Source organism: Rhinolophus hipposideros (genome assembly GCF_964194185.1).
Source record: "Rhinolophus hipposideros genome assembly, chromosome: 17".
Lineage (NCBI taxonomy): Eukaryota > Metazoa > Chordata > Mammalia > Chiroptera > Rhinolophidae > Rhinolophus > Rhinolophus hipposideros.
In genome coordinates, this window is record NC_138063.1 from 31,847,327 (window position 1) to 31,872,120 (window position 24,794).

Here is a 24,794-nt window from a genome sequence, read left to right on the forward strand (position 1 = left end):
ATGAAGTTTATTCTTGATTGCATACAGACATTTTTCTGCTGGATTGTAACATATTTTTACATAGAACAGAACCAATGAAATAAAAAGAGTACTATGTAAATAAGATCAAGCTTTTCTCTATGCTATTAAAATTTATGTACAAATATCAAGATATTATAGGTTCATAAGCAAGAACATAAAATGGCAGGGCATACAAACACAGAAGTGTCTCTTAGTGCCACAAACTTCCTTCAGGCCCTCCAAACTCTTCCTCTCCATGGGCTAGAAATTAAAAAAAAAAAAGATAACTATTAAAAGTACATGAAAAAAGCTATGTAAATTATAAAATATAAATCATGGTTTTCTTCTCTAGTAATGTAAAAGTCTGAAATATCTATTAATAAAAAACAAAACAGAGAAAAGATATGACTGCCTTTCATCAACTCCTGGAAATGCTCCTGGAAAGAAAAGTGTGGCACATAGTAAATGCTGTAAAAGTTTTTGCTGTTGTTACCTATGTGTTTAAATACAGTATATGCTTTATTTAAAAAAAAAAAGCACAAAACACTACATTTTTTCAAGAAAGATATAGAGTGCTAGCAAAAGGAAGAGAGATGATTGAGGTAAGGAAGATCTTTGATTATATGGGATATCAGTGGCCATGACAGTGGCCTAGCTCAGGAATCAGTCTCTGCCGATCACCAGGGTGAATTGAACTAATCTGGACATAGATGTCTCACTCACAGGAATCTAGGTTTGTTTTAGAAACTAGACAAAAAGTCAGGAATGATTCCATTTTCTAGGCCTTATTTCTGGTCTGTCTCTCCATGAGTTTTACTGAATAGGATCCTCTATGAGGAAGCTTTCAGTTTTCCAGGGCTAAACCTACCAATTTTGGTCCAATATTCAGATTTAACCTTTGGAAGCTCAAATGTATCTTGTATCTGTCTTGTTCACAGGCATAAGTCACAGTCTCCATATCAGTTCTATCAAAACTAAACGAAATACTTTTATTTTTCCCACCTGTCTTCTCATTTTTCTTCTTACATAGTTGGTAATTTGGGGGAAAAGCTATAGGATGAAATTTACCGAGCTCTCTCAGACCCTAAGTTATATTCTTCTCTATTCTTTCATTAAAACATTGAAAGAACAAGGAAGCATAATTTCTAGACAGAGGTTTTTCACAAGAATTTTACAAACATTGTGTGTTATTCCTTTTATTGCTAGAGAGGGGCACCAAGATTTTACTATACTTAAGAATAACAGACAGAAGTCACACTTTACCAATCCCAATGGATTCCCATGAGAGAGAGGTATGCTGTTACTTATATTGTAAGAGTTAGAACTTCAAGCATATAAAGGGAAGTATGAACCTAACCTTTATTTGAAGTGATTATCTACCCAGATTGAGTAAGTACATTCTTTAGGCATAGGTATGAATACTTTATATGCCTGGTAGATCCAACAAATAAATTACACGCTTAAATCAGGGAGATGGCAATAAAGAGGGCATGCTCGGGTGTCAGACCGAGGGAGGTTAAACATAACTTTTCTTGAAGAAATCAGAAGTAGTTTCTTCTTATTATATATACTGAGAAGAACAGATAAGATTGTTTAATTAACACCAGTTGAGAATAGGCTGGGAACAGATGGAGGACAGACTTGTGGTTCTGATTTTTTATGCTGTTTTTTTTTTCCAATTCCTCATGTGTAAATTCTTCCTTTCTTTAAGGATCTCATGTTTTACTTCGTTGCTGAAACTTTCTGTCCACCAGGCAAGGAAGAGGACCTATTTCTGTCTCAGCCATCACAGGTCTTCACCCATGTCAATTTTTCTTAGGATTCACATTACTTTCTTTCTTGGATTAATGTAAGGAACTATTTATGAAACTGCTAATTCATGGCGTTTGAGGGGGCCCAGCACAGAGCAGCTATCTCTTTTCTATATCAGTTTTGAACAAAATTAGAAATTAAAATCTACTAGACGGGAATCAAATGGCTCCTTAATTACTGATAAAGCAAAAATGTGCTTTCCAGTGCCCTGTCACCCACAATGCTGCCCCTGTAAAATTTATGGTATAAAGGAAGACTCCATTCTATGCTTCTTGTAGGCAGCTGACTTCCAAGTGGAAGGGAAAGACAGGAAATGGGCATTGACTACCCACTTCCTCTCTCTCTCTGTCATGCAACTTATTTCAATTCTGTGGGAAAGGTTTGAGAAGAGGCAAGAGATGAGTAGTATTTAGTGATAGTTCTTCCTCATGGAAACCACATGAGGCCTATATAAATATTTACCTAACGCTGCTTAGTGTTTTGGTTCCTTAATGCTTTGGACTTCATCTTTAAGCTTCTGGTCCCCCAGAAGTGTGTCTATCCTCCTTTGCAAAGGTGATCAGTCGTCTATCAGGAAGTTCTGCTCCTGTCTTCCTATGGTCGCTTTCCATACATCACGCTTTATGGGCTCCCCAGGAATGGTGTTGGGTGAATATGTTGTATCAGAAGAAGATTCAGATATACACCTAAACAGTTCATTACTTTAAAAGATTCCAAGACCACTGTGTATTCAAGAGTGAAATCTCACTTCCTATTCTATTCCCATCTCAAATTATATCCAGCTGCGTTGTGCCCCTGGAAAGTTGGAACCCTTCAATAGCAGCATAGGGGCTGAAGTTCACTAGAATGGGTACAGTTCCTTCTGGGCTCTGATGTGCCTCACTGTTAGTATCAGGTCACACAAAATTATTACAACACTGACCTTCACTCACACATTGCCAATGCCGAATGAAGTGGTCTCAGGCAAATATTACCAGATCCATTACTTTATACTGACAAAGCAGAGACACAATGATACCTGACAGAAGGAGGGAAGACAGGGAAAACCTTGATCTCTGCTTCTCCAGAATCCCAGTCAGTCTAAGCCAGTTGTCTGGAGTTCATAACCTGCAAACAAATAATTGGGAGAAATCTTTTTTGCATGAGAGAGTCACTATATCTGGGGAATGAAAGTTTACCTGTGCCCATTGTCTGCTATCATCCTGAGTGGCATTTGAAACATGGCGACTTCTTTTAATTTAAAAAATTTACAATTCTGTTTGTCCCAGTCAGGGGTTTATTTTGAGGTATATTTTTAATGTATCATGTTCAGAAACCTTTCATTTCCATTTCTCCTTTGAACCCCAGGGATGTGTTCTGAGAAGACATCTCCAGACTTTTGCAAAAGATATTTTTGGTCCTGTGACTTTGCCATGTGCTTCTAAAACTTTATGAATGTTTCAGGCCTTGCCTGAAATAGAGAGAAGTTAGAAGTCTATTTAATTATCAAGTGAGAGATGATGGTGGCATAGATCTAGGTAGCAGTTGTGGAAGTGGGTGAGAGGACCAGAATTTAGATGTATTTTGAAGATAAAGCAGCCATGGTTTGATAATAGATTGCCTGTGTGATGTGGAAAAAAAAGGGAACATAAATTCTTTTTTTTTTTTTGCCTCATCTCTGCAAGAATAGAGTTACTACTAAGAAGTAGTATTACTTGAAACCAACCCAAGTATTTTAAGCTCTGTCCTCCTTGTCTTATTCCTTAGATCTGTCCAGAGATTTTTACAATCATGTGGTGTATCTGTTCTTATCATTAAAGGTTGTCCCAATTGCTTACACTATGGCTTCTCTAGTTTGGTACTTACCTGTACAGTTTTTAGAGAGTCTTGATATGGAATCCCTCTGTCCCAGGGAGGTCTTAACTGTTTTCTACCATGGACCCTTTTGTGAAGTCTGGTGTAGCCTAGGGATGTCTTCTCAGAATAATGCTTTTAAATGCATAGAATAAACTACGTAGGATTATAAAGGGGACCAATAATATTAAAAACAGTTATCAAGAAATGTTTAAAATGTGTGTCATAGTTATGTACGTGTTTCTTGATCAACACATTAAATAAAAAGATCTAACATTGAATCCAATAACTACTTTAATTTCAAAGTAATGATAAACATAAGTGATATTTTAAGATCCTAGCAATAGGATAATGTGATAAGAAGATATATGTGATTTATATTGGTGAGTCTAGGTACTACAACTCTACTGCAAGTCTAGGTACTACAACTCTACTGCAGCTTATTGTCTATGGTCACCATTGAAGGAAATGCTAAATTTTGGTTCTCCAACTGATATTAGTTAGTAAAAATGAAATGTATTTTTGTCCCCATTCAAATTCATGGAACTCCTTTGAGGATGAAGGAGCTGACCTGACCATGTGTTGTACGGTAGAAACTGTTTAAACTTTGGAGTAAAGTGAACCCAGTATGAAGGAAGGGAATGTAGTTTTCCCCTCTAACACCTATTAAAAGCGAGGCATTACACTAAGTTTTTAACATACATCATCCCATTTAATTGTCAAAACAATGTTGTATGTTAAATATTATTTTCATTTTGTAGATAGGGAATTTGAGACATTAAGAGGCAGAATGATTTGCTCAAGTTCCTATGACTATGAGTTTCCAACCTAGGATATAGATCCAGGTTGCTCCCACCCTAAAAGACATACACTTTCATCTAGAAATTACTATCACACTCTGAGTATTTGAATAGAAATTGTATTACTTCCACAAGACTATAAACTCCTTTATGCCATGATTACATTGAAGTCATATCAGCATCTCCCACTGGCTTTGCAGTGTTTCACACCTTGCTTTAAGCCTATTATATTTTGATTTGTAATATTAGCATAATTGAATAGCTTTAGAACACAAAATAAAAGTCAAAATATTTTTTAAATGCCTCTCTTCTGGACGTCTTTACAGAAAAGCCAGTTGATGAGGTGACTACAGGGAATCTGATCTCTGGTAAGATCATGGATAGACTTATCCCGTATTAGCTACTGAATAATATTGTGAAGTAAAAGCCTTTCTGGAATGCTCCCTCATGCCAGTGCTTGTATTCTTGGTTATGACTTATGTACAGAAGCGGCACAGGGAACAGCATCCAAATCTCTACATTAATTATAATCGTACCAAAAATAAACAGACTAATTAACATTAACTATAATGAAAACACAACTAACTCTTCTGTTGTCCTGCTTACATAGTTTACTAAATAAAACAAAATCAAACACAGGCTTACAAATTTCTTTAACTGAGAAAAGTAATGGTTGTGAACACTAAATCTTCCTTTTTTTCCATTAAAGGCCTGTAGCATATTAATTGCATCATCATCCCGTTTATTGATTTTAATGCCTTGCAGTTTGCTAAAAATGAAATTCTTTCTAGTTACTTTAGGATTCCTTGAAATTTAATACATACAGTGATGTGGGGACAGAGATTTTCCACTGGCCACTTTTAATTAAAAAATACAATATAATGAAAAATAACACTCTAGGTCCACCAAATTACTTTTTGTTCAGCGGGGGGAAAATCCAGATAAATCAGACTTTCTTGCATTTACTTTACTAATGAGGAAGTACAAGCCAAGCAAAATAAATCTCTTTTTGCTGAAATGGCAATTTGTTAGTGCTGGAAGTTTTATTTCTTATTGATTAGGTAATAGAGATAAAGAGATGCATTACTCTTGAGTGCTCTGACTTGAAGAATGCTAACATGAGACAACTTTAGAGAGATTTTGAGTAATTCTAGGAGTCCACCTATAAGGGACGTGCGAATTTGCTCTTGCTGTTTGTTTTTTACTACAGTCTTCAAAATGAGAAGCAAGTACAATACAAACACCAAGTTTTTCAATTTATTTTTAAAAATTCAGCACTAGAAAATACACTGAAAAGTACTTTTTGTTCTAATGATTTAAATTCCCCAAGCTTCATTCTTGTGTTTGTTCCCTAAAGGCACGGTACATTAGATTATTGAAAAGGGTCTGGAATCTTAAAGACTTGAAAACAGTAAGATTTTCAGGCATATCCCTGTGTGAGCCACAGTCCCCAGACTCTGAAGTAATATTTACTCAGACAATGTGGGAACGATTCCTGAACTATTTCTCATGTGACATTTTGAGGAACAGCTTTCCATTTTTTGCTATTTACGTGACAGAGACCAAAAGGTATTAGTTGTTCTTATTTTTATTGTGGTGCTGTGTGGTTCAGCAGCTTGACACCAAGCTATCTTTGGCATTCTTTGAAGAGTTCTGACTCCATTCAGGGGTTTGATGGGACATTAGTGAAGCCAAATTAACTAGTCCTTTTATATCGTTTGTTTTCCAGTGGGATCCCATTATATTACTGTGGGAAATAGGCAAAGCCATCTGTGGGTTTCAAGGGTTACCAGCCAAGGCAACGGACCTCAACCTTTTTGATTAAAAAAACTTGATGCTATCAATTTATCTGAGTGTCCTCAGCCTGCGGGATGGGGGTGGCGTTGGGGGTCGGGGCGGCCAGAGCCTTCAAACTGGGCAAGGGTTCTAGCTTAGGCAGATATTAGCTTTTTTATCTACATGATGGTACTTACGCTCGTTCAGCTTCATTTTCTTCCCACGTGACATGGGGAGAGTAAGATGAACACTATAAGGGTAACACTATGGGTCTGTGGTGAAGAAAAGTGATAATAGGTGACAGCCACCTGACTGAATGCCAGCACAGAGCAGGCACTCGGTAAAGGAGCAGTGTGGTAGCATGGCCCAATATACAGTGACCTAAAATTGACTTTTATTTTAGAAAGAGAAGTCTGATAAACAGAGTATAGTAAAGCCTGGGGGTGGGGGTAAATCCTAGCAGCAGAATTTTCTGCTAAACTCTAAAAGTCCAGGACAATAACCTAACCCCCCAAAAAAGGCAAATGCTACTTTGCTTATTTGTGCCAAGGTAACTACAATATTTAGGTCTACTACATGTGATGTTGATATTGTCAACCATTTAAAAAAATCATTCACATAAATTATATGGGGAAATAATATAATGTTAGTGATTTTCCAAAGTAGGTTCTACCCACAATTACATTGTCATTCAGTCTGTTTGTGGAGAGAAACAAGGATTGTGTTTCACTCGACTGTTAAATGAATGGTGCTTTTCTCAAGAGTCTAAATGGCCCTTGGATGTTACTGTCATGGGCACTTTATGTAAGTGTGACAAAGCAAATGATACGTTAGAAAAAAGTAAAGATGAACAGGCCCCCTGGAACTGGGTAACCGGTATACATTTTGTATCATTTTATTTTCCAGGTGCGTCTGTTTCAAAGCCCCTCTCTCTCAGTTAGAGCCACAGACCGACAAATCCATTTTTTCCTCCAGTCAGAGTTAACCATATCAGTTATAATTTCCTGAGGGCAACCAGTACATGTCTCCCTTGATCTGTTAAAATCATGAGGCAAAGTGTTCTTTCTGGATGTAATTGAAAAGTTTGTCTCGATCATCATCTAACCTTCAGCATTGAGCTCATCAGCACCTTTCTCTCCTTTTTGGATATGGTTAGTAGCACACCCTATCCATAGGCACTGTTTTTCATATGTGGTGTAGGGACCACCTGCTTCAGAATCATTTGAGCTGCTTGTTGAAAATTCTGATTCTGGAGTTTAATTCGTACCTTTCGAGTCACTTCGGGTGAGTTCTAGGAATCTGTATTGGGTGCAACGTTGGTAGTAGTGGCGATGGGAAGTCTAGGATCCTTCCCTCCCTCTACTGCCAAGAGGAGCTCTGAAACTCCTTGGGAATCCACTGTGTGCTGGGTGTGGGATTTTTGAGGGAAGAGCACAGTTTGTCTCACTCTCTTTAGACACATCTCCCATGTGTCACGTGCAGTATAGGCCCAGTTGTCCATTCTCACTCATTAAGCAGAAAAATCGGACAAGACAGCTGGGCCCTAGAAAGAGGAAGGAAGGGAATGGCTAGGCTCACAACTGGACAAACGCAGTTCACAGGGTGGGGAAATTAGACAGAGTTGAGGAATCCAAACTTTGAGGAAGTCATAAAAATAAGCATTTGTTAGAGTAAAATCATTTCAAACTTTTGATCTCAGTACCCCTTTACATTCTTAAAAATGACTAATGATTCCCAAAAACTTTTGTTTATGTTTAATCTATCAATGTTTAAGGTATTGGAAATGAAAGCTAAGGAAGATTATAATTAATCAAAAAATAAAATCATTAGAAGTTAACATAATTAGCATATTTTTATTTGAAAAACTATTGTTTCAAAATAAAATCAATAGTGAGAAGAGATGTTATTTTATACTTTTATAAATATTGTTACTATCTGGCTTAATATAAGATAGTTCTTATATCAGTTTTTGCAATTGATTTGTTGCAATATGTTTTTTTTTTGTGTGTGCGATGTATATGAAGAAAATGTGTCCTCATACAGACATGTAGTTCAAAGGGGAGAGATGTTTTAATAGCCATTTCAGACCACTCCTTTGGTATGATACAAAAAGTTAACCAGTGGTAGTTTTTAAACCTTGGTTGTAGTATGTCAAACTATATCAATGAACTCTTTGTACTCTGCTATATTAAAACCCATTAAAATCTTGAGTGGATGTTTCGCCCATGTGTGATTTTGTAACTTAACACATTGATATTGGGAAAATACTACTTCATCTTAGTATACAGAGTTTTCAAATATTGACACATTTTATTTTACAATAAGGAAAAATTGCTGTATTCATTTCTTAGGACTGCTGTAACAAAATATCACAAACTGGGTGACTTAAAACAATGAATATTTATTGTCTCACAGGTCTGGAGCCTTGAAGTCAGAAATCAAGGTGTCAACAGGGCCACCCTCCCTCTGGAACCTGTGGTAGACTCCTTCCTTGCCTCTTTCTACCTCTGGAGTTTGCCAGCAATCTTTGGGTTCCTTGCCTTGTAAATGCTTCACTCCAATCTTACATCTTCACATGACATTCTCCCTGTGTATCTTCACATTTTCTTCCTTCTGTGCATGTGTCATGCAGGGTGTCATACGGGGTCTCTAGTCCCGCTCCCCACATAAGAATGCAGGATATGGTGAGGCCAAAAAGGAACAACCACGGATATGAAGAAATGAAGGAGCCACAGATAGGAGAGTCATACCACTATAGTCTTGCTGGCGACTGGGTTGGAGACATAGGAAGCAGGAGCCGCACGATACGCAACCCTCCGTCCACTTGTCTCTGCCAACCAACCTCACTTGGTAACTGCAATCCGCCTCTCTGCAATCCGCAATCCACAGTCCACCACACTACGCCACGCCACGCCACGCCACGCCACACTACACCACACCATGACACACCATGCCACGTCACCACACCTTGCTAGCTTAGCCATGACAGTTATATCAGTGGCTAATGGCTAACCAGTAGTAGCTGACGGCCAACTAGTCACAGCTGATGACCAACTACTACCTGAGCCAGTACCTTTCTATATGAGGCCGAGAGCCTGGAAACTGCTCTCTGGGGCTCTGTCCCCACAGCATGTCGGTGTCCAAATCTCCCCCTTTAATAAAGACACTAGTCATATTGGATTACAAAATACCCTAATGACCTCATTTTAACTTGATTATTTCTGTAAAGACCTTATTTCCAAATAAGGCCTCAATCTGAGGTGCTAGAGGTTAGGACTTCAACATATCTTTTTCTGAGGGACATAATTCAAGCCATAACAATTGTAATCACTAACATCACCACTGAACTCATTCCACAAAGTCTGCAATTATTCTGAAGTGGTCAAGCTCACGGTGGTGGATACAAGTTTCCCCAAATTCTAATTTTTACTTGGCAGGTCGCATTCTGTCATTGGCAACAAATACTATCAGTTGTTTTCCTTGAAGTGACAGGCTCACTTTGTTCATTTTTGAGAAAATATCTGCCAAATACTTAAGTTTCGATAGCCACAATTTGCCAGTTGTTCTTTCAAATAAAAATGGTGCTCCATTAAAAAAGGACCCAGTTCACCTTGCAACTCAATCACTTTTCCCTGTGACATCTTTAATGAGTCAGGCTCCTGGTTATAAACCTGTGTGTGATTTTTCAGGCCTGACCAGGGGCCATTATAAGGGCTTTACCTTGCAGGCCTCACAGGGGAAAGCTACCCTCCCTACACCACACTTGGCGCTCAGCCAGTGGATTGCAATCTCTGAACAGTTACAAAGACAGCATTGCCTCCCCCGCCCCGGTCTTTTATGCTCTTTGCATAATATTTCCTTTCCCAGCATAGGCACCTTCATTTCTAGATTTCTTTATCTGAGGCTTTGGGCAGAGGTCTTCCTCAGGTGCCTCTGCTTACGGGGAAGTAAGGGAAACGCTTGCAGCCATTTTTCCCCACTCTGATTCAGTACCAGTACTTTTCCACTCCAAGCTGGACCCCAAGCCCTATCACCTGACCTCAGAGCCCATAAAACAGCCGGAGACTTTTGTTTGGTGATCTCTTAACAGGAAGACGACCTCTATGTCTGTGCTGATCCGCCTGACTCACGACTGGTGTGCCTTTCCATGGGGAAAACAGCATTTTTTTCCTGTTGTAGCCTCTCACTAACCATCGCAGTAAGTGATTGTAGGGACAGAGCCAGGAGTGCAGTTTCCAGGCTCTCGGCCTCACGTGGAAAGGTGCTGGCTCAGGTGGTAAATGGCCATCAACTGTGATTGGATGGCCATCAGCTGTGGCTAGTTGGCCGTCAGCTGTAACCAGTGAGCCATTGGCCACTAATATAACTGCAGTGGATTCGCTAGCAGCAAATGGGTGCTAACAAGAAGATGGTGGCTGAGCTAGCAAGCATGGATTGCAGCTAGGAAGCGCGGAGTGTGGCGGAGTGTGGATTGCGGATTCTGTGGCTCCTGCTTCTTGTGTCTCCAACCTAGCCACCAGCGAGAATATGGCAGCATGACTCCCTATCTGTGGCTCCGTGGGTGTTCCTTTTTGGCCTCACCATATCCTGCGTTCTTATGTGGGGAGCGGGAGCTGACAACCCGCCCGATACCCCACGTGACAGTGATTAACTCTTTTAATTTTGGCTTGTTGCTTCAGTGGGCCACTCTGACATATGTCAGCTCAGTTCTCTATCTCCCAGCTCAGCTGAGCTCTTGACACTCAAAGGGCATTTTTTCTCAATAACTATCACACTTTGGAGTGTAGCAAAAGTACTTCATGTGTGCCTCTCAGTCACACGGAATATTAAAAAGCCATGTACTGAATCTGAAAATGGAACTACCCTATGATCCAGTAATTCCACTCCTAGGCATCTACCCGGAGAAATCCAAAACTCCAATTCAAAAATCTGTATGCACTCCTATGTTTATTGCAGCACTTTACACAATAGCCAAGATATGGAAACAACCGAAATGCCCATCGGTAGATGACTGGATTAAGAAGCTGTGGTACATTTATACAATGGAGTATTACGCAGCCATAAAGAAGAAAGAAATCTTATCATTTGCAGCAACATGGATGGATCTAGAGAACATTGTTAAGTGAAATAAGTCAGAAAGAGAAAGACAAGTACCATATGATCTCACTTATATATGGAATCTAAAGAAAAGACTATGTGAATGAACTAATCAGAAACAGTTTTGGGGACACAAAGAAAAAACCGAGAGTTGTTAGATGGGTGTGTGGGGGGGTTGGGGATAAGGGGAAAGGTGAAGGGATTTGGAAGCAGCTGGTAACCACAAGATGGCCTCAGGGTTTTTTTGAAAATTAATTTGGGGAAGGTACTCAATAATGTTGTAAAGATTTTGTTGGGTATCCGATGGACATGCGTCCTATTTGGGAGACCACCTCAGGGATACTGTGGATACCTGATCATGGCATTGTACACCAGAAGCTAAACATTAATGAATGCCAACTATAATTTTATATATATAATGTGATGGCTCGGTGTGAGGTCGGAGGGATAGTGGATGGGGGGAGGGGGGTTCACAGTGTGAGGGATATAAATGATGAACGTCTAAGTATTACCTTGTCTTGTACACCTGAAACTAATAAAAAAAAAAAAGCCATGTACTCATGGATTGAGTTTAATAATATTTTAACGTATTTTACTACACAATCAAAGACATTCATAAGTGAACCTGGCCTTTCTTTTTTTCATTGTAAGTGCATGACAGTGAAGAATTTAGTGACTTCTGGTACATTAGCTGCCACTGCCTTTTTTTGTTCAGGGCGCCAGTCGTTTTACCAACCATTGCTTCTCTATATTCAGTACAACTATCAATACAGTGAAAAGCAAGCAACATTTTAGTATTATTATGAAAATAGTTTTGACCTTGAAGTTCCCCCAGAATGGTTTCAAGGCCATCCCCCCACCACACACACAGACACAAGGATCTCTGTACCACACTTTGAGAACTACTGTATGCATATATTCTCTGAGCTAGATTTACTCTCCCCTTAGTTACCTAATAGGATGGTGTTACAGAAACTGATGGTAGAGGGGGGTAGGGCGGGTTCAGGATTTGGGAATTCATGATCTCAGCTACTCTTTCATCTCTAATACCTGGTAGTTTGTTGCACTGAGTATGTAAGTGCTATTCAAATTCAACTGCAAAAGCTAGGCATATTCAAGAGCACTGAGCAAAATCCCCGAAGCAAGAAAAGGTCTGATATGGGTTTGTTTTCCTTGGGCCAAAGTCAAAACAAGAGAAGGTATATTTTCTTTTTCTTGTGGACCAAGTTCCATGTAGAGAGAGCCCAGCACCTGTCCCAGAAAGGATACTCTAACAATTATATCACACTGGCAAGGTTAGTGATGCTGGTTTTCCCAGAGATCAGTGCAAATTCTTACGGGGATGTCAAATTGCAGCTGAGCGTTTCAATTTGAAGTGTACCCACTACAAAATTGTTGGGAAGCTGTGAAGACAGTCATAGTGATCCACACTGAATGAACAATAAATATAGACCTGGCAAAGAAAGGGGAGGGAGTTTGGGTCTTGTATTAATGTTTGTAAAACAGAAATACGATCATTCCACTTTCTTGTTTACAATCTTCCAGGAGTGTTTAAGGTGATAATCATACTTAGCTGAGCACACAAAACAAAGCCCTTAGCTGACCACTCCAGTCCTGATTACCTTTCCAATTTCATCTCTTTTGAGTTCCTGCCCTGGCTTCACATGTGCCAGACACCCAAAGCAGAACAAGTCGCATTCCCTCACGTTCCTCTGTCATTACCTACCCTGTCCTGCCTGTGATGGCTTTCTTCTACCTCCCCTGACTTCATCGATTGGCCAAACTCTAAGCTATCGTTCAGGACTCCGCTCATGCCCACTGAAAGTCTTTCTGGTGACAGACATTTTAATTTTGTAGACACTTTGACATTCCAGTTGCTTGTGACCCTGGAGTGTTTTCAAACAACAACAACCAATTCTCTGATTCTTCAGATACCAACTGGGTATCCTACAATTAAATTCTGTTCTGACACTAACTACCTGGAGTCAGCATCAGGTCCCACAAGTTAAAGGACTGAGCCCCAAAGACTGCTCCCACTTCAGACATTGATGCAAGTCCTGGGTCACCCATCCTTCTGACTGACTGGCTATAAATTGGGGGTTTCCTTGATCACCTCCTAAATTTTGATAAATTACTAAAATAGCTCACAGAACCTTGGAAGACACTTTACTTAAATTTCCTGGTTTATTATAGAGGACAGAAATGAACAGCCAGATGAAGAGGTCTGGAAGGGTTCTTGAACACAGGAGCTTCTGTTTCCGTAGAGATGGGGTACGCCATCATCCCTACATGTAGATATGTTCTCCAACTCTGAGGCTATCTGAATCCCATAGTTTAGTACTTTTTATGGGGGTTTTATTACATAGTTATAATTGAGTAAATTGTTGGCCATTGCTGATTAACTTCAGTCTATTTCCCCTCCCTGGAGGTTGGGGCTGAAAGTTTCAAGATTGTAATCAAGGCTTGGTCTTTCTGGCCGTTAGTCCCATTCTGAAGCTACTGAGGGGCCTACCAAGAGTCACAACATTCAAAGAAAATATACTTTTATCACCTTCATTACTCAAATAATTCCAAGGTTTTGAGGAACTTTATGCCAAGAACCAGGAACAAAGACCAAATACCATTCTATGATACCAAAGACACTGAAAGCCAAAACACTATAACTCACTTGTATCATTCACTCAATTCATTCCCATATTTCAATATCTCAGACCAGGGCTCAGGGGTGAGGTGACATTTAGACATGGGATGAAGCTCAAGGATATGATGAAGGCATCTATGGCATACATGGTTTGATAATTGTGAAAAGGTAAAAATTAAATTAAAAATTTAAGTCTATGAGAGGTTTATAGTCTTTAATAGCTGCATCTAGCCTTTCTGCTTTATAACCTAATCTCACAGGCTGGTTTAGTAATCATAATATGTTTCCTGGGCATGCTTCAGTCATGGCACTTACCACAGTGTACCTGAATTATTTACTTATTTATTACCCTGGGTTTTAATTAGGAAGTCTTTCCTTTCAGTCTGCCTCTAGTATAGGAATAATTCACATTCCCCACTTTACCCTATCCTCTGCTCCATGTGTAAATCTATCGTAGCACTTTTGATGTATTATGGTGATTATTTACATCTTTCAAAATTTGGTTGCTAGACCATAAGCCAGCTGATGATTTGGACCACTATTTATTGGTCTTATGTTCCCAGTGATTGACAGTTTGTCAACTTTTATTGAATGTTGGAATACACGAATTGAGTGTCTGCTTCTCTAATGTCATTACCTCCGACTTGTCTTTTCCTGTCACATATTCAAGTAGCTCCCTACACATATGTTTTATATCTGCATTCCTGTAACATAATTCTCATCCTGGTTTGTTGGACACATAGACTGCTACCTTCCCAAACTTCCTAATAACTTTGCGCTTCTCGCTTGCCTCGAAACTGACTCCTAATATCATCCCATTATTCATTCAGCTTAATTAGTGTATATGTATGCGTTAATTGCCTACTACCAGACCTGTAACAGAGGTCCACTAAAAAGTACTTTTCTGCTTTGATCTCTGCTGATCTCTGAGAGACCCACAGTAGCTCCAGTAGTGAAGGCCATGGAGAAGCTGAACTGTTGGATGGCACTACTGAAACCTGAAGTAACACATAGCTGAAACTTCCTGATGCATACAGAGACTATTCTACGTAAAATTATATGAATTCCCTTGTCTCGCTAATGGTAGGAAAGAGTAACACCAAATTAAAAAATATCCAAAGGTAATATAACAGCCACAGTATATGTTTGACAAAGAATTGGATGGTTTGTACAAAATCATCATTGCTCTTCATCATATGAAAGTTAATTATAAAGTCAAAGGTAGCATAACATTAATGGGTCATTTTCTCTTAAGTGAGGCTTGCTCAGTTCTTTTGTTGCTTCAGTATTTAGTTATTGTATCTGCTACATTCCAGATGTTATTCTAGCAATCAAGCACTTTTTTGCCCTTCCGTTCACAGTGTGGTTGGCTAAATGGACGTATATAAAAAACACATTGTAGTATATTATGCAATAATTGCCACAATATTTACTCACATATTCATTCAGAATATATTGTTTGAACCTCTACTCTGTGCCAGATACTGTTATGATATTAATGAATCATTACTTTTGTACTTTGAAGTTATGTGGTTTTAAAATATTTGTTATCATCTCTGTTAAATCTCATTAATTTTATTATTAGCTTCAAAAATAATTAAGAATTTATTGAATTGGTGAAATCTTGATAAATAAATAATAATGAGTTTCAAAGATTGGCGATATTTCATTAAGAAAAATTTTAACTCTTTATATATTCTGCAACAGAGAAAATGGTCTCATTGAACAATTATTCAATTCTGTTATCTAAAAGGGGACCATAGTAGCATTGTCTGTAAGTACTAGAAAAAGAAAATTATTTTAGTTTTAAGTGGGTCCTTTGAAATGTGAAAAAAAGTAGTTGAGTTGTTTAAATGTGGTATTATTGCAATTGACTTCAGATGAGTTAGCTAGTTTGGCATTAGGAGAAATGTTTATATTACTTAATTTACCAACGAGGATTATAATTTGCCATGCTCATAGCATGAGTGTATTTCAGTGGTACAAACAGAATTAAAGATGACTTCAAATCAGATGGGGAAGATAGTGCATGAGTATGGCTATCAACTGGTATTTCCTTACAGAACAAAATAAAAAGGAGCTTGAGTATCTTTTTGATGTATATGCTTATTTCTTGCATCAAAGGAGAGTTCTACTAGGAAAATAATGGCTATTTTTTCTCCCAGTGAGAAATGATAGCTTTAAAGAAGTGAAAATTGGCTCTTTAACTCAGAATAAAAGAGAATCACCTTTGCTTGAAATATCCAGAGACTCCAAACTGGAAACCTGGAAGTTCTAGTGCCAGCATTTTCTGGTGAAAGTGGAGGCACTAAGCCTGAAAGCTAGGGGAGACATCTAATGGCATTCCTCATTACAAAGAAAACATAGTAAGTCATACATTGTGTAGAATGTTTATTTTTAATTAAATATATTATTAGAAAATAAAAACTACTCTCAAGTTCTAAGCCCTAAGATTTGTGAGAATACTAGATTCAGGAAAATAATTTCCCAGAAATGTAAGAAAATAAAACATTACTTCTAAGGAGATAAGTGGTGCTCTGGAACACACTGGTTTTAAGTGGGAGTTTTTCATCTGAGGTCCAATATTTTGTTTTATTATAAACAATAGCTTTACTCACTAAAATGATCATTTTTATGATTTTTAATAATTTTCATAATTATTATAATAAATAATTATGATCACAAATAATTTTGTGATCAAAAGGGAAAAATAGTTTTATAGTTTTCTTTAATCATTTTGACCTACTTAATTTCAGAAACCAAAGAATAGAGTTGTTTTTTAATGCTTTTGGATTTAGGCATGATATTGTATTCATTTCTGCCTTTTTAACTGTTCCAATTCTATTGCCTCTGAGTATATTAGCTGCAAAGATTACAAACAAATTATCATAACTAATAAAATGCTTCTATAGGCAATGTAAGAGAAAAAACTATATTTCTTTGAGTAGTTCATAGTGATCATGCTAATTAGTATCCTGACCAAAATTGTGCTTTCCTTGGGTAGGCATCTATTTTGCAACAGAGGAGAATAGAAATTTTGGAGGTCTTTGAACTAACCCATTATTTAATTATTCATAGCCATCATAATAGCTTATATAGTTTTTCCATTTATTTGTATCAGGATTCACGTAAGTCATATTTTGTGTTTGACTGTCGTGCTTCTATAAACTTTCTCATAGTCTGGATAGTGCAGATTGTATCCTAGTGCAATTGTTTAACATGTTCTAAATTTTCTGTAAATTAAACTTAGCTCTAGAGGTTTGATTGGGTTCAGGTTTGATTGTCTTGGCAAGATGGTGAATTCTTCTATCAGTAGGCACTCAATGTCTGGATATTTCTCTTTTGGTGATGTCAGTGACCACTGATACTTAGTGCCTAAATTCAATTGCGGGGAAACCATCAAACTGTCTGTTTTTCTGGTTATTTTTTTATTTGGGATACTTTTATGAAGATTTGTTCTCTTCATCTCTTACTTGGTTTTACCCAGTTGTATAGTTCATACAGGAAACAGGATAAATGCTTGGTACATTCCCTTTATCTACTAATATTGAAAATAGTAACTTGATTCTTTATCATGATCCAAAAGTGACCAATTCGATCATTTTTTTAACTACCCTTATGAACTCATGAACTTAACTGTACTTGATTATACAATCTACAGTAATCTTTATCATTTTGAAGCTAAATATAGTCTATTTTTGGCCAGTTTGTATCTCTTCAAGCTGATGCCAAAGTCCTATTGACATGACCTTACTAGTCATTGATAGCTTCCTTACTATCTGATATGGCAAGATGTTTTGGATTTATTTCACACATTGTGTGCTGCATAACTGGAAATAGCTATTTCTCTAAGTATATCTGTTTCCTTTTAGTGGGAAATGTATTTAGAGACAATAATCTGGATGCTAAGGATGCTTATTGCTACTGGGTCCATTGTAGTTTTCAGTTTTTTGTTTTGTTTTGTTTTGTTTTTTCCAGAGGATGTGATGAAATATATACACACAAAATATATAATATGTGAATTAAATAGCTTAATATAAACACATATGTATAGATTATCATGAATTCTATTGATACATCTAATTCAAATTTAGGATAATAGTGGTTTTGTTTTTGTTATTGTTGTTTATGAGATTTTTTTTTGGTTTTGTTTTTGCCTACGATCTATTTGCACTTTTTTTTTACCTTCCTTCCCCCACAATAACAATAAGTAATCCTGGTTTACAACCACACCAGGAATATAATTAGAATATTGTATAATTACTCAGTTTATTCTGCAATCCACACATAGCTGTTTCAGAATAAGAATACCAACCTGCCAACTACCAATACTACTGTCAATATATGATTAATGAAAAGAGTTTAAGATTTATTTTTCTTTTAACAGTTTTCTTAATCCTCAAATTATATCCCAACAGGCAGTGAAATTACTGTTTTAATGTCACATGGAGCAGTTCTTTTCTATGTGCCACGAAATAGATACACATTTAATTTTAATTTATTTTATTTTCTGTTTTTAAAAATCTTTAAATTTTTTATTTTATCTTATAAAGACCAAATTTAATCCTTACATTTTTTTCATGTGAGGGGCAAGTTAAAGAAAGAAATCAGGGGTAAGGAAAATCTAGGCTCAGTGAAGTCTAGTAAATCATGCAAGTCAAACAGCTAGAAATTGAACCTACATTTCTGTAGAACCCCAATGTTTTAATACCATACTACCATAATGACTTTGAATAAATTTCACATTAGTCTAAATGAACTATCAAGTTATAATCAGTAAGTTAGTTTCTGATTTTGAGTATAGTTTTTGCTGAATGTTTAAGTAAAGAAAAGATGAATTTTTGCTTGCACTCTAGTGACAATATTTTTGTAAAATTATGCAGTTTGTGATAAATTTATTGTTATAATTTTGGATATATAGCAGACATGTTTTCTAAGAACATGTCTTTATCATCAATCAGTTTCTTTATCTATCAAGTGGTGCCAGCATTTATTCATTAACTTATTTAGCAACTGTTTATTGAGTTTCTACAAGGTATGATCAAGAAATATGGTAAATGTTTAAATTTTAAAAAATGTATTACAGTAAAAGACACATTGCCATTAATCCCCCTCAAAATACTCCCCCTCACTTTGAACACACTCATCCTATCGTTCTTGCCATTTTCTGAAGAAGTTCTGGAAGTCCTCTTTTGTGAATGCCTTTGGTTGTGCTGTCATGGCTGCCTCCGTGTCCTGAGTTGATTCCAAACACTTACCTTTCATGGTCATTTTGACTTTGGGGAAGAGCTAGAAGTCACTCGGTGCCAGATCCAGTGAATGAGGTGGATGAGGAAAGACTGCAATGTTTTTATTTGACAGAAATTGTCCTACCAGAAGTGATGTATGACTCGGAGCGTTGTCATGATAGAAGATGATTTATAGCACACTTTAAAACACACGTGCTCTCAAATATACCTCACATCTGACTGACTGTACTGAACAAGTTGAAATTTGTCACACATTGTTCCTAAGGTTCGACACGTCCCTTCCCATGTGGAATATCCCTGTGTTTCTGTTGGATGGTACTTGGCAGCAGCATTCACCATATTTGTTGATCACACATCGTACTGTGCTAGATAACATGCTAGTTATTGATACAGAACAATAAATAAGATACTTTCCACTCTCAAGGAGATTGCACACTAAGTGAGAAAACAGAACTGTAAATAAGCAATTGTAATATGGTACAGTAAATGTCATACTAGAGGTATGTGCTAGGTGCCATAGGTACATGTAGGAAAGGCAAGGCATGACACCTTGTAGTATAAAACAAGTATAGCTGGGGAGGTAAAGGTGAGGGCTGTCAAGGCTTCACTTAGTTGAGTGCTGAAGGAGCAGTTAAAATTAACCAGGTTGGAGGATGAGAGGAGTGAAATATTTTCCATGTAAAAGAATACAGAGGGTTAATATTTTGAAATATTATGTAATATGTGTTTTTGTCTCTGTGACTCTCTTTTCCCTGAAGCCTTTCCAACATTCAAATCAGATTTCAAAATAACAAAAATCTTCATGTATTAATGTTTTTTAAAATTAATGTTAAATGAGTTTTGCTAACTTTTTAGGATCAAAGTTGGATTATTTTAAAGAAAAGCATTAATGTTCTATTTTATTTTTAAGATATGTAGAAGGAAGAAAAAAGCAGCATTTATTTATAAAGCACAAAAATAAAGTAAGATTAGTGAATTATTCAGCTAATTTCATTATTTCAGGCCAGGTTGGACAGACTACAGTGATAAAATTTACTCTATAATGCCATATCATTCATGGTGTCATTGCATAAGAAAGATATATTTGCTATCTTCTTTACATTCTGTACATTTTCTATTTTCTTATGAAAGTTCTTAGTGCAAGTGTAAAATCATAATTATTTGTTGTCCTAAGTATGTAAGTGTATCAGTTGTTTATTAAACCTATGTTCATATGCTTTAGTGTATGTAAATTTAAAATTGTAGACTCTCAAGGAGAGACTATAAAATGGACTCTAACATGTTGTTTTTCAGATATTTTGGATTAATGTAAATATATATGTATATATACATATATATACATATATATACATATATATATATGTATATATATAGATTCTTAATAAAAAGACTATGATTTATTTCCTAGGCAAGGAAGAAAAAGAACCCAAGTAAAATAAAGAATCAATTTTTTATTTTTTTACTTTGAGTTTCATTATGTATTTTTTGATAAGTCTATATCAGGCAGTATCTTAAAAGCAATTCTGAATTGCAATAGGCAAGAACTTGAGAAGGAGAAATGCTTTGGAATGTTAAAGACTTTTCTTTGCATGTCAAATACAAAGCCAGGCTGAATCAAGGCATTGAGCCCCATATCTTAAATCACAGAGAAGAGAAAAAATTTGTAAGGACAAAAAGTTTTTTTCCATTATTCAGAGAGCAGAGTAAGATCCTACTGAATTGAAGTGGCATCTAACAAACATTGGTAAGCATAGAAAGAACACTTAGATCAGTGTGGACTTCTGAAACCATCTTCTGGCCTCTTCTTCAAAGGGAGAACCTTGGAAAAGGAGGGGCAATAGAAGTCCTACATAGGTTTGGAGATCTGAATTCTGGGAAGAGGCAATATTGTAGCCTTCCCTAATCCCAGTGGAGTAGAGGTGGTGAGGAAGACAGATGGAGTGCTTTTTCAAGTCTTTTGGCTCCCAAAGAAAATAATGGAGATCAAAAAGTTCCATTGTGCCAAGGTAGGGTGCAGAAGATAACTGAGAACTAAGAACCACTGTACCTCTCAGAGAGTTCCCCTCTGAGCTCAGAGAATTAGTAATAAGAGATGAGATAAGGGCTGAATCAGCAGGAAGGACCATTCAGTGCTAGCCTCCAATCCAATGACCACCATTATCTGTCCATGCAGAGAAAACAGATGTTCTTAGAGTAGTTAGAGTCATCAGCAGAGTAGGCTGAGGGCAATCACTAAGACAAGTTGTGACAGTCCTCCCATCAGCAGAGGCTAGCAATAGAAGATGACATTGTGACCAGATGTCCCTTTCCAAATATGAGGAGGGCATGTATCACTCTGGTGACAAGAAAAAGAGAAAGGCGACGGCTGAGAATTCTAGAAATATTCTTAAACCTGAAGTCTCCTTCAATGTCCTTTCCTTAAACGTAGGTACTTACTAGGGTTCTGACCCAGCCCTTTTGTCTCCTCATTTATAAACTTTTCCTGGGTGATCACATTCAGGCCCATCCTGCACTTTCATCATTCTTGCACTAATGATACCCAATTCTCTCTCTTTAGACCAGATATCTCCTTTTAATTTCAGACTATGTATAACCTTGACCTTTCCAAAAGGAAACACATCCTTGCCTGTAATCTGTTCCTTATTTCAGTGAATTACACCTTCTTACATGTAGGTATCCAGATTTCTTGCATGATTTCCTTTTACTCCATTGTCACCACCAATTACTACTCCTAACACTATTGAATCCCCCAACTCTTGTCCATTCCCTTTGCCACTATCTCAGTTCAGGCCAGATCTAAGGTCATGTCTCATCTACAGTATTAAACAGTGTAATTATTTTTCTTGTCTTAATCCTTGGTATTTTCCCAATATTCTCTAAACCACAGTCAGAGTGATATTTTGCAAATTTGATTCTGATTAAGTTGGTTGTGAGTTAAGCATTCTCCATTAATAACTCTGATTGCTATCAAGGCAAAATTTAAACTCTAGCTTGATAAACAAATCTTTGTGTGATATGGTCACAATAAACTTTCTTTTGTTATTTTACTATTTACTGTCTTAAACTATAACCTCTAAGTATATTGAATATCTTTTAGTTCCAGAATACTTTGGATTTCTCCACATGATACTGAAATTACCTGAAGCATTTACCTGACTACCCTTCCCCACGTCCACAAATTAGTGCTGTAGATTCCCATCTCTGAGTATTGTTTGATGTCTCCCATGGGATGGATTCTGAGATATATATATATATATATATATATATATATATATATATATATAGTTTTTCCTAAATAATAGAAAACAGAAAAAAAGAATTAGTTCTTGTCTTGGTTAATGGCACCACCATCCTCCTGAAACCAAATCAGAAACTAAGTTCTTCTCTTCCATTCTCCCTTTATATTGAGTTCATCATGAAGTTGTATTAGTTCTATCTCCCAAACATTCCCTTTTGATCCTACTTTAATTGTTCCAATTCATATCTTCACCATCATAGCCATTCAACATGGCCCTTTGTCTCTAGTTTTGCTCTTCAAGCTACCAAAAAATGGAAATTTACTATTATTGATATACTATTTAAAATGTTCCTGTTTCACTAGCTCTCCATCATCTATAGTCTACATGCATGACATCTAGGAAGAAGACCCTCCCATTATTTCTCTTTGCTTACCTTAAATCTCACTACTTCCTCAAGACTCTGTTCCAGTCACACTAAACTAGGACACAACAGTTCTGTAAAGAGCTAGATAGGAAATATTTTAGGCTTTGAGGACAAAAGATCTCTTTGCCACAACCATTCCAACTCTCCATTTTAGCACCAAAGCAGCCATAGACAATACATAAAGGAATGAACATGGATATATTCCCATAAAACTATTTATGAACAATGAAATTTTAATTTTATATAACTGTTGTGTGTTAAGGAATCATCTTTTTGTTTCCCCCCAACCATGTGAAAAATGTGAAAATCAGTTTTAGCTCACAGGCTGCATGAAAATAGGTGTCAAGCCAGATTTGGGCCATAGGCTGTAGTTTGTTGACCCTTTCAGTAAGCCATTTTGAGAGCACTGAACCATGAGGTTTCAGGCACATGTTTTCTTTGCTTGACATGGCCCTGTTCTTTAGACTGCAAAACTTTAACCTAAGTGGAGCTTACATAGCAGGTAAGCTACATTATCATCTCCTGTGAGGTGTTCCATAATCCTTATACTCCAACCCAGCGAGACATTGATCACATCTTCTTTTATGTTCTTGCAGTATCTTCTAGATACTTCTACTATAGTAGTTTTTATGCTTTATTGCAATTATTTGTTTGCTTGTGTGTCTCCACCACTCATTCAGAGTAATGGATTATGTTTTATCTAGTTTTGAATTTCTGGCTCCTTGGAACATAAAGCCACTTACCATTTTTGTTTTATGAGGTCTTCAAGGAAGGGAACAGCTGGGAGACTAAGTCCTATTTTGCATATAATCATTTGGTGAGCAGAAAAATTTCAATATGTGTAGTGAGAGAAATGTTTCAGGTGGTAATAGAAAATAACCCAAATGAGAGATAATTAGTGATTGGATGACTGGTATCTAAAATAAAATTGATTAGAATATACTTTAAAATATACATTCTTTTTCAATTACAAAGGAAAAAATTCTTTGGAGGTTAAAATAAAAACAAAAGTTCAATTGTACAAAATTAAACAAGTTGGGGCTCTTTATATCTTGCCTTTTCTTCCATTTTATATTTCATCAAAAACTCATGGTCAGTTTTTGAAACTTCATAGGTAACAAAAATAGGAAAGTAAATTCCTCTTTGGTCTACAGTTAAAATTTCATATTATCAACTTAGAAAAGTAATTTCTCATTTTATAAATTCAGTTTATTTCAAATGAAGTTAACAAGTGTCCTGAGAATTTCTGTACAACTTTTAAAAAAGATTTTTATTGACATATAGCTAACATACAATATTACATTAGTTTCATGTATACAAAATTATTATTCAACATTTATTACCTAAAGAAATGATCACCATAAGTCCAGGAACCATCTGACACCATACTATGCTATCACAATATTATTGACTATATTCTCCATGCTGTACATTACCCATGACTTATTTGTTTTATACCTGGAAATTTGAACAACTTATTCCCCTTCACCTCCCCCCCTTTATAAAATTTATCAATTACAGTTGACATTCAATATTAGTTTATATTAATTTTGGGTGTACAGCATGGTTAAGCAATTATATAATTTAAGAAGTGATTCCCCTGACTAGTCTAGTATTCACCTGGCACTAAAAATTTTGAGGAAAAAACTATAAATAATGAGAAAGTTTAGCTGTCACAATACACATGTAGTTTTCAATAATGAAATTGATTTATATTTTGGCTAAGAGTGGGGAGAGAAGTCACTGGGACTTTGTTTTATCTTGCAGGTATTAGATTGATAAGTCCTCACACATAGAACTAACTCATAAATTATATTCCTCTTTCTAAAGTACAAGTTCATTGAGGGCAAGGAGTCATTCTTTTTAAATCCCTTCTCTTCCATACCAAATATCTAACATAGTAGTATAGAATCTCATTGTAAA